This window comes from Panthera onca, chromosome A2 (assembly GCF_046562875.1).
Source record: "Panthera onca isolate mPanOnc1 chromosome A2, mPanOnc1 haplotype 2, whole genome shotgun sequence".
NCBI lineage: Eukaryota > Metazoa > Chordata > Mammalia > Carnivora > Felidae > Panthera > Panthera onca.
In genome coordinates, this window is record NC_138340.1 from 119,914,429 (window position 1) to 119,926,531 (window position 12,103).

Genomic DNA, 12,103 nt, shown 5'->3' on the forward strand with positions numbered 1-12,103 from the left:
ATTTTTAAAAAGAAGTATAATTGATGTCTTAAGGGGAAAGAAATGAAATTGTATAAAATGGCAATTAAAAGCAGGAAGTCAGAAAAAGAAAAGACGACAAAAGAAAAAAAAAACCCAAAGACCAAGGGCAACAAATATGACATATTTACAAATATGGTAGATATAAACCCAGCTATGTCAATAATCACTTTATTTTTAATTTTTAAATTATATATATATATTTTTTAAGTAGGCTCCATGCCCAGTGTGGGGCTTGAAATCATGATCTTGAAATCAAGAGTCACGTGCTTTACCAACTGAGCCAGCCAGGCACTCCCATAAATACTCACTTTAAAATGTGAACGGTCTAGATATACCAATTAAAAAAGAGACTGTCAGAGTGGATAAAAGAGACAAGACCCATCCATATGTTGTCTACAAGAAATGTACTTTAAATGCAAAGACACATGTAGATTAAAAGTAAAGAGATGTTGAAAGATATACCATGCTAACATTAATCAAAAGAAAGCTGAGTAGCTCTATTTGTTTCAGATAAATTCATCCTTAACATAAGTAATCTAGTCCTGTGGAGAGCCAAGTGTTCTTTAGATGCCCCTGCTTTATTCTCATATAATTCATATTAAGAGAAAATCCCGTGTTTTTCAGCATTTGGCACAAACTTCACCCACATTTGACTCTGCGCCCACCATAATTCAGTGATAACGGCGTTCCTGTTGAGTGTTGGATCTGATTTGATGTCACCCAGGATAGAACAATGTTGCTTAAGACTTTGTCGTGAAAAGAAGCCTATTTGCAAATTTGTCTTCTAACCCTTGCATTTCTGTTTATTTTTGTAAAGGAAGAGTAAAGAGATTGTACCATACTTTCCTATTTTGCTTTAGCACATCTGTCGGTCTTATGCCTTCTTTGAATTGGAGTGACTTTTTCTTTTTTTTTAAATGTAACTTATTGTCAAGTTAGCTAACATACAGTGTATATAGTGTGCTCTTGGCTTCAGGAGTAGATTCCCGTGGTTCATCGCTTACATACAACACCCAGTGCTCATCCCAACAAGTGCCCTCCTCCATGCCCATCCCCCATTTTCCCCTCTGCTATGCACCCCCCATCCACCCTCAGTTTGTTCTCTCTATTTAAGAGTCTCTTAGGGTTGGCCTCCCTCTCTGTTTGAAACTATTTTTTCCCCCTTCCCTTCTCCCATGGTCCTCTGTTAAGTTTCTCAAATTGAGTTGGAGTGACTTTTATAAATTTGGAAGTCTTCATCAAAATTATCTTCCACCCTACTTTGAAAGAATACGGCTTATTTCTCTTCCCTGAAAAAGGAAAAGAACTATTGTTACTTCCTGTAGAGGTTTTAGGGGGAAACCATTTGGAGGTTTTTAGATGAGATTCGCTATATGCCTGAGAATGTTATCTAAATTTTCATTGGAAAAAGACCTATGTTAGGCTGTTCTCATGGAAGATGAAAACTCTTTTAAATGCTGCCTGTTAATTTCATCATACTCTTAGATTCTAAGATTCGACTAGCTTGGGGTACTTACCTACTCTGGAGGGGAACAAGCCCATTCCAAAGCAGGATATAACCATTTCCATTAGTGGTCAAGGGCAGTTTCTCTCCACACTGGCTTTGCAATATGAACTTGCCTTTTACACAAGCTCCATTCAAGCGATATGATTTAGAGTGGTTGAGGATGAACATTTGTTAGGAACAAAGTAAAGGAAGAAAGAAAGGCCCTGCCTTCTCAGTGATCTTCCTGATGTTTCTGTTTTCAATTTTCCTTCATGCTATAGCCTTGGTGCGTGTCAGGACAAGGTTGGTGTTAACCCAGGTTCCCCCCACCCTTTTCTTTTTCCGACTGGCTCTGTTGGGTAGCAAATATCTGACTTGCACTATTCTCCAGGTTGTAACAGGTTGGTCTACATTGTGTACTACATGTCGTGGGGTGTACTCCAGTTACAGAGAACATCCTAAACAGGTCTCCATTTTGATAAAAGCATAAAATGCCTTTTCCCTAATGGGGCTAAGAATCTTAAGCCAAAGGAGGTATTCTGTGAAATGGTCTGAAAGGAGGGCAAGGAGTACCTTCCCCATTTTTTTTTTTTTTCCTGTAGCAACTCTAGGCAAATTCCTCAGAAATCAGATTGGCAAGGGCAAAGAAGGGGTGGGCTGGAACTCTGGAATTTGGGCTTGCTGAATGCATGCCATTCCCTTGCCACGTAGCCCAAATCGGTGCCAACTGCAGAAAATAAAGATCTAAGTCAGAAGTGCAGTGCAGGCACAAGGCAATCATCAGCTCAATTAAACCGGTTATTCCACAAATAACCTAGAAACAGCAGGATTGCCAAACAATCTCCAGCCCCTGAAACATTTGCAAATGAGCCTGACAACTGAGATGTTCTTTCTTTGCAGCCATATACTGTCACATTTTAATGATGGATTATAGACATGGGCTCTTGGCCGCAGACTGTAGCATACATGATTCTACACTTATTTTCTTTTAATCAGAAGATACAAAGGCTTATACATCTATGGCACTGTGCCCAAGAAAGAGTTAGATAAAGCTCTAGAAAGAAGAATGTGGGAGAATGGGAATATATATATATATATATATATATATATATATATATATAGGAATATATATATATATTTATATATTTATATATACACCCCTCCACACACACGCGCGCGCGCACACACACACACACATACATACATACACACTTTCCCTTCTTTTTGGATGTGGGGCAGATATGCTTTTATTGTCCAAAGATACATTTTGTTTTCTTTTGTTTTATCAACATGTTGGGGATGTTGATAACAAAATATAAAACTGGCTGGTATAGCATATGTATCTAATTCTATAACATATACTAATTTATATCAGTGTCATTTAAAAATTACAAATTAACCATATATTTTCATAGACTAGTAATATAATCTCTTGATGTCATAAATATGAGAGTAACATGTTATTTCCACAGTCATGATGTCAGGAAGATATTATTTAAGTATTTAATGGGATCAGAGGCTTAGTGCACAGGAAATATATTTTTTTTCTATATGTTTCCCGTGTCTGTTTTACTTAGTTTAATCATTTTAATTGCAATTTCTTTTTGTTTTAGGACAGGACCATAACTCTTGGATGCTATTACTTCTTTTTCTTTTTGGCAAGTTGAAGAATACCAGGTAACTGTAAGAATGAAGAAACTGTAACTTCTGTATTCGTCTGCATTCTCCCTCTCTTGGTCTGTATCTGTCTCCTTTGGCTGCTTTCCCCCTTGTCCTCTTTATATTCTGGATCACTAAGCCTTTATTCACTTCACTTGTCTGTGAGTATAAAAAGAAGAAAAAATCTAGGTCTCTTTCTATTAAGACAGATGACTTTATAATACATTTTAAACACCCTGAAAATACACAGACATTTTCTTTAGGTGTTTTGTTGTCGTACCTTGGATTGGAGTGTTAAATGATATGTGGAACCTGATTTCTCAAGAAGAATTTATTCTAAAACAGCAGTGTAATAAGTTTAAAATACAGAGAAAAAAAATCCAATATGTGGATTGGAAAAAAAAATCCATAGCTCTGGTTTAGGTCCCATATGTGTGGATGTGTGACATCCATCAGTGGGATAAACAGCACCTGGTGGCTGATTTACAGAGTGGTATTCCTCCAAAAAGGCAGCCATTCACCCCCTGACAACTGAATGAGTGATGGCAGCTGTATTCCAGAAGGCTCTATTTGGGAAAGCAAAATTTAGGATAGGGTGGGATCAACATAAAAAGATAAGGAGACGTAAGGATCCCATCTGTCTGGGTCTCTTGGGTTAGAGCCAGCCCCTAGAGGATACAGCGTCTCCCTCTTCTTCTAGACTGGGGGATATTGAAGATTTGCATTGAGGCAATCCATACATGCCGCAGCTGCCCCTTGGTCAGTTCGTTTGGATTAGTGACTCAGGATAAAAATTGTTTCTGCTTTAAAAAACAAACAAACAAACAAACTGATTCATCAGCCTAACACAATACCTTGGCCTTCATGTTTAACAATTAGAACTACCACAGGCAAGTTCAGGAATGGTAAGTCAGCAATGTTAAGGCTTGACTGGTGCCCTGACAGTCCCACCTTTGCCACAAAACCTCCCATTATTCTGGAAGTATTCTATGGCTGCTCTTCCTGTACCACACAAGGCCCTACTCATGAAAAGAAAGCACTAAAACCTGACTTTAATTCGGATGCACAATGAAAGAGAAAATGGGAGAGCCATTCAAAGAAGTAGATCCTGAAATTTAACTCTTGAGCTTTAACCTCAGGCTTCATGAGCTCAAATCTCAGTTCCAGCGGGAGAGGAAATGTGGAGTTACTGCTTAGTGGGTACAGAGTTTCTGTTTGAGATGGTGAAAGCATTCTGGAATACATAATGGGTGGTGATCATTACACAGCAGTATGGAGTACTTAATGCTACCAAATTGTTACTTCGAAATGGCTAAAAAGGTGAATTTTACGTTACATATATTTACCACAATAAAAAAAATGAAGGTAAGAATTCCAGTGCTACTTCTTACTGGCCATATTGGCGAGTTACTGTATCTTTAATTGTGTTCCTTCAGCTGTAGAGTATACGAGGAGGGTAATAATGATACTAGCCGCTTCACAGCATTGTCCTCATTGAATGAGATACATGGGACAGACATACTGATTCAGAATAATCAAGATTAGCTGTTGTTGTGATGATTTACGAAGGTGAATTCTGTGGTTAATATCCCTTACGTTTGTTGTGCGGTCCTCCATTTGTAGAACTCTTCATAGAAGTCACCAATTTCAGTTTTGCCTACAAGATAGACTTTCATCTTTTTGATATCTCGTGTCAGACTTTAATTGCTCTAAAAGATGCACCCTATTGATCAGGGTATTGCAGGTTGGACAGTCCCTTGGGAAAGGGCTTTATCAAGCCCTTAAATGTAACAACATTTAAGACATGCATAGCCTGTGACCCTGCAGTGCCATTTCTATGAAAAGTAGTCACATATGTATGTACAAGTACCTGAACAGACGTCCACTGTGGTACTGATTATAAAAGCAACAAATTGGAAACTACGTCAATATCCATTCTGGTGACTTGATTAAACCCAAACAATGGAATCTTATGTAACCATAAAAAAGGATGATGCCAAATTACAGTATTTCCATGGACAGAGGTCCACTACAAATCGTGCAGTGAAAAGAAAAGGCAGTCTGGGAACAGAATATACAGTTTGATCATACTCATGCATTTTATGTTTAGATGTATAATATAATTTGCGGAAGGCTTTTCCTCAAACTTAATAGTGGGTATCTCTGGATGGGATTATAAGGAGGAATTTAGTTTCTGTGTTAAACACTTCTTTGTTACTTGGGGTCTTTACAAGCATGTATTACTTTTATAATCTGCAGAAACAATAAAAATGTTTCCATTAAAAAATGAAAGAGAGATCATAAAGAGTCTCTGGCTATGGAGAAGAGCAAGCCGTTGTATTTCTCAAGGTGTTATCCTAACTTAAACTGTATATTTATGTAGCATCATCCAGATCTGAGTCCATAAAAGGGAAATGGCTGAATGACTATTGCAATGAAAGAAAGAAATAGGATTCCAGCAGTCTTAAGTATCTTTGCATCTGTCTTCTTCTGGCAGATTCAGTCAGTGTTTTGAGTATCCCTCCAGCCTATATACCAGTAACCTCCACCTTCTCTGCCTCTGCTGATTTGTCTTATCGGTGAGGCTGAAGTCAAAACTATGTTCGTAATACGCTCACGGGAAGTGCTCTGGGCAGCTGCTGTGCTCCAGACCACAGTCCCCCCAACACAAGCAGGGCTACAGAATGCCTGGATTACCAATCACAGCCAAGATCTTGCTATGGCACAGTCCTCTGCTCATCATCTAATAGGCCTACTGCTTCTCTCCACAAACACAGGACTATAGAGGGATACAACTCCCAACAAAATGATCACTGAGAGACACAGCAGAGACCTTTGCCTCTATATATACATATATACGTGCGCGCGTGTGCACACATGCACACACACACACACACACACACACACACCCACACATGGGTGGGCTGCTCAACAAAACGATAAAATGTTAATGCAGAGGCAGTGAAAGGAGAGATGGAGTGGATTCTGGGGTCAGAACTAGGTTTGGAACCCAGCTGCCTTATCTATTAACTGTGTGACCTTGGTCAAATTACTTAGCCTCTCTGAGCTTCAATATTCCCATCAATAAACAGGAGTAACAACATCTTCCACCCCGAGTTGTTAGGATTAAACGAGATAAAATATATAATGGGTTTGAACCAGAGGTGGTGCACACAGATAATAGGGTTCTTTCCTTCTTTTCAGACTTTGGCATAGCATTAAATAGCTATGGCAGTCTTGAAAATAGATGTTTTTTTTTTTTTTCCCCTCCAAACAGCACAATGTCCCAGTGTACTGTTTGTACTGCATTCTCTTTAAGCGTCAAGTAAGGGCACTGTTGTGAAAGCTATAGACAGAATATTTTAAAATCAGGCTGGGGGAGGAGAATGGAGGGAGGAATACGGAGGCTTTATGTTTTCTAACTCTTTGAGTGGATCATTTTCATGGGTCAAATGAGCCTGAGAGTAACTTTCCAGGTTTTAAATATTTCTAGATCATGTAAGAATGAGGAGGAACCGCTGATCAATTAGGTTTAAAAGCTACTGAAATTCTCAAGAATCATTTAAATAAGGTACTTAGGAATGCCCCTAAAGAGACGAGAGTAACCTTCCACGTCAGCAGGTACACGAGTTAAACATGTGGTTAACGATGATATAAAAAGAGGTGGTATGTGAAGTATCAGTTCATGTGAGGTGACGCTCAATATTAATTTATGGGATATCAATAATGTTTTAGTCTAAATGAACCTTCCGTATATATAAAACACTCCTAATTATTGTAAAACCGTTACTTTCCACTTACCATTGATCTTGAGGAAATGACTAAAATTTTGGAGTGTGCTGACACAGCACTGTTATTCCGGGTCATTATTCAGAGCAGGTGTCCATCTCTTTCACTTAATCTCAAGGCAGGAAAAAAAAAAAAAAAAAAAAAGAGTAGTTTTTCATTTAATCAAGTCTCGCGGAAGAAAAAAAAAAGAATGGAACACATTAAGATAAGTGTAACTTTTATAGGGATGTTAACACTCTAATACTCTTTGGGGATAGGTGAAGCTTTTGATTTTCAGCCAGGTTCAAAAGAAAACATTAACTTTTTATAAGGTGGTGGGTACAGTAATTCCCTATAGGAATAGGTCAAGCCATCAGCAACCGGTGACCTTTCAGCTGAGGTTCCCCAAGCTTGAGTCAAGTGACCAGGCTGTCCTTGTTAAACAACATTTCAGAGTTGGTATGCACCCTCACGTCCAATGCAAGAGTGTGGCACTTTCAAGCTATACCTGCTGCAATTTTAAGAAATTATTTTAGAAAATCTAAACCACACAAGAGTTAATATAATTACAACTGCTGCTGTAAATAGCAGGCGTAGGTCAAGAGTAGAAGGGAAAATTCTGATCATTTCAACTAGAACGTCAGCTTGTAGAAAACTGCTCTGCTGCGCACAAGCTCAGGGCAGATTTGCTCATGTAACTGTACCTTCTTCAAATACAAGTGGCTTATACTGAGGCCCTTAATTTGAGGACTAATTGGATTGCTTCTTCCATTTTCATCCAAAGAACTTCAGTATTACAGCTTCCATGCAATTTTATGTAACATTTGCTGGGCACCTTCTAAATGCTACATAGTGCTAAGCACTTGACATAGATTATTTTATTAAAATCTCCCCAACACCTTATCAGGCATAACCGCATCTAACATTGTTTTCAGTAATTATGGCGTACCAGGCATTGCTTTAGGCACTCTACATATATTAACTCATTCAATCCTTGTAAAATCCTGGGAGGTGTCTTAGCTCCATTTTACAGATGAAGAATCTAAAGTTCAGAGAGGTTAAAAGACTGGCCACGGTCACACACTCAATAAGTGACAAAGCTGAGGCTGTTAGACCTCTTGCTGTGCTTGCCTTTGCTCTCAGCAAAGTGAGCGTGGATCTGGGGGCACGATGAATCTCATTAGTCTTTTGTCTGTAGTTGGAGCTGGCTACATAATTCTTGGACTCAGGGCTAACGAAACACGCAAGGCCCCTTGTTCAAAAGACGAGGAAGGTGCCATTAAAGATATTAAATAGAAAGATTTGCCTTGCTTTCATAGCTTAGTCTCTCAACATGTCTTGGTGTTTTTAATTTGCCATGTAATGTGTCATTCTAAGTAACACAGATTTTAAATATTCAATGGTGAGCATTCATTTTACCATTAATTTTTATATTGTGCAATGCCAGTATAAGTGTAACTATAAGTTAACTTGTGTGTGGAATCACTGAATTCACACAAGTTGTATTTCATGGCTCCTATATGCATATGTTTTGTTCGTACCAGACAAGTGGAAACACTGCACAAAATGAACTCACCTGTCTTTATTTCAGTTCTAGATGTGCATACATTCTGCCAGAACTCTGCCTTCTGTTTACTCACGAGTAAGGAAAGACTGAAAGGAAAAGGAAGTGAGGGCTACCCCATCTTCAGTGTCATTTGCAGTGTGTGTGATTGGTTGGCCAGCCCATTGATGTAACCTGAGTAAGACAGGTTTTCTTATTCCTTTGTTCTTCGGATGCCATGGTCTTTTCTCCCCTGTGTTCCAAGAAACTTCTGGTTTGAAAGGAAAGCATGGCTTCTCTCCCATCCCACTCAACCTTAGACGAAACAAGCTTACTTCGCACTCACTTCCGGTCTCACTGACCACAGAAGCAGCATCAGAAACACTACATGCAAATGAGGTGGGAGGGAACAGCTGGCACACTGCAGAATCTCTGCATCTACCCATGCTCCGTGCCCCATCAGGCTTCCAGCACGTGCTGGTATTGGTACCAGTGATCTGGGTGTCTCTCCCACCTCGGCCATGCTCTAGATGTGCAATCCTGGGCAAGTTATTCACTGCTCTAAGACTATCTTCTCTTCACAAAACGAGAATGGTATCAGACACCTCATAGGGTTATTTTGAGGAATAACTGAAAGGATACACATAAAAGACTTAGCCTAGGGCATGGCACGTAGTAAATGCTTCGGAAATGTTAGCTAGCCATGTTGTGGTTGTTGCCGTCTTCTGGATGCATTTTGCAGTTCCACTTGTTTGAAAATCTTTATCCCTTCAAATAAGATAATGAAGAAACCTGGTGAAGATTCATCTTAGAAGAGAGAGAAACTTCTGGTGGAGCACAGCCAGGGGTTTAACCACAAACCTAGCATCCTTTCCACTACCACTGTTAAGTGTTCAGTTAAGAAAAGCCTCGAATGGAAAAATAAATGGAAAAGGTCCCTCTCAATGGATACTTGTGGAAGGGATGAGGAGAAGCCTTCTCTATGAGTATATGTGTCTTTATGGGAAGCAGCTAGAGGACTGATCTTAAGTATATGATCCCTGGGTCATAAATATATACACACACACACACACACACACACATATATATACACACACACACACACACATATATATGAATATATACATATATATATACACGCACACATATATTCATATATATATATATATATATATATATATATTCATATATATATTTAGTGTTGCGGGCAGCAGACTCTTCTGTTCCTTCCCCAGCTTTCTCCTGGGTCGCTGCCCATCTATGAATTTACTAAACCAGAGTCACTCAAAGTGGGGTCGCCAAGCACTTGCATCAGAATCACAAATGCAGAATCCTGAGCTCAGTGCCAGAGCTTTGAACTGAAATCCCTGGGGGAAGTCTGACCCAAAAAAATTGCCTAACAAGTTGCCCAAGTGCTTCTTATGTTGCTAGGTTTGATAACTTCTGTGGGAGCCTAGAAACTGGGAAGACCTTTTTCTTTTTTTAATCCCCAGCACCTGGTAGACCTGCCACCCTTTGTCGAATGTTGGAGAAATGACAGAATCCAAAGCTCAAGGCTAAAGGATTCTTCCTCATCTGAGGACCCTTGGGATGGTTCTATTCAGGCCTAATATTCAGTAGGTAAGCACTGGTAAGGCTGTAAATATATTAAAATATGAAAATTCTTCCATAGGGGTTAGTAATTACCCACTACTCTAGGCTCTGTGCTATCCCACTGGCCCAAGGCTCCCTTGGACTGCCCTCTGGCCCACTAACTAAAGGGTTAACCCTTTGTCTAGCATGGGGTCTCATCTATTCTCACTGGCCAATAAAGGTGCCAGTCAGCCCCTCATAGGTGTAACCAGTGTGATACCTTACCAGTGGGCTTGTGCCCTGCATGTGCCCCTACCCTTTTGGGGGGGGGGGTGGGATTGGGAAGGAGGACCTTGGGTGGGTGGTACCCCAGGCAGTTTACTTCGACTCTGTTATCAAAATCCCCATCTCCATGTGTCTGTGAGGCCATAATGGATGGAGTCCCAGTGGGTGAGATGAGATTCCTGGAGTGAGAATTTTCCAGAAGTAGAATTTTCCTACTGGAAAATTCTCAAGTTATGGCCACCACCAGCCAAAGTACCTTCCCCTAGAGATGCTCTTCATGGCTGCTTCTGGGAACTTCAGTTTCCATGGGACTTCGGCTCTGAGGGATCCTGGAGGAGAGTAGGTGAATATGAGCCATACAGGAATTTGAGTCTACAACATGAGGGCTCTATGGGTATGATTTGACAGATGAGAGCCTCTTTCGTACAGATGGTGCATACAGAGGTTAGTGTTGGGGTTGGGAGAAATATGGAGAAACAGGTTCTCTTTTCATTTATTTGCCCAAGTTTGTTAAAATCACCAAATGCCGTACTATCACGATATCAGCCACATTACTTTCATTAATACAAAATGAGAATGAGGACAAATACTTATATAGTATTTGTCCTGTGCCAAGCACAGCTCTTAACTTATGTGAGTTCCTAGAATTATCACCTTATTACGTAGATGAGGAATTGCAGACCCAGAGGTTAGTTAAAACTCAAGTAGCAAAGCCATGGTTTGAACTCAGGCAGCCTGACATTAGAGACCAAAGTCAGAGAGACTATGTCTCTTCCTTAATTTACATTCAAAAAGTTTGTGTGCATGACTTAGATGGCAACAAAGATTTGAGATATATATACATACCCTATAATACAATGGATGGAAACATTTTGAATGAAATTGCTATCAGTTCGGCAGATGCTATGTTCACCATGAACAATATTATGAACAATATTGCTGATATTATGAGAAATTCTCTACCTACTGAGACCCAATATAGCCTAATGATTAGCAAGGTATTGGGGAAGTTATTGGAAAAGCTACCTGCGTATTCCTTTGTCAGTCATGGCTCAGACGGGAGCATTGTTTACCTAGTGGAAGCATGTCAAACATGCAAGACCAGCAACCATTGTTAAAGATGAACAAATGATATGGATCGTATTAGAAATTGATGAACTACTTGCATTAAAACTCATATGTATACGTGTGTGTGTGTGTATGTATATATATATATATATATATATATATATATATATATATGCTTCTGTTTAGAGAATACTGAGAATTAAATGTTTTAAATTTATACGTTGATTAACTGCTTACAGGGGTTTAAGTATTTTATCACTTCATTTTTGCTTATTCAGTTCTCCATTTTATTCCTTTGGTCAATGGGGCAAAAAGATTAGCTCTCTGACTGAGCTCTGATATGTTAAGCTTTTCAAGCTTTGGTCTCAGGTTTGTTCCTTGTTTGGCTCACACTTCTTTGCTAGAGAAGTAGGTAGACTACCTGCTTTGGGTGGAAAAGGCTATCCTCATTATTGAGTGGGAAGGTGGGCAAGAAGGCTGTTCCTCAGTAGGCTATTTCTTTCTTCTGTAAACCCAGTGAATTGAGCTGTCATATTTAAAGTTTTATTGGTGAAGATTTCAAGTTAGGACTGGAGCCCTTCTTTTGCAGTTCCATGTGGAAAAGAACAAATAGAAAACTCAGTGATGAACTTTGAATAAGGCTGTAAGAAACAAAGAGTCGCTGGTCCCTATGGTCTCAAGGAACACTGAAGGGCAGGGAG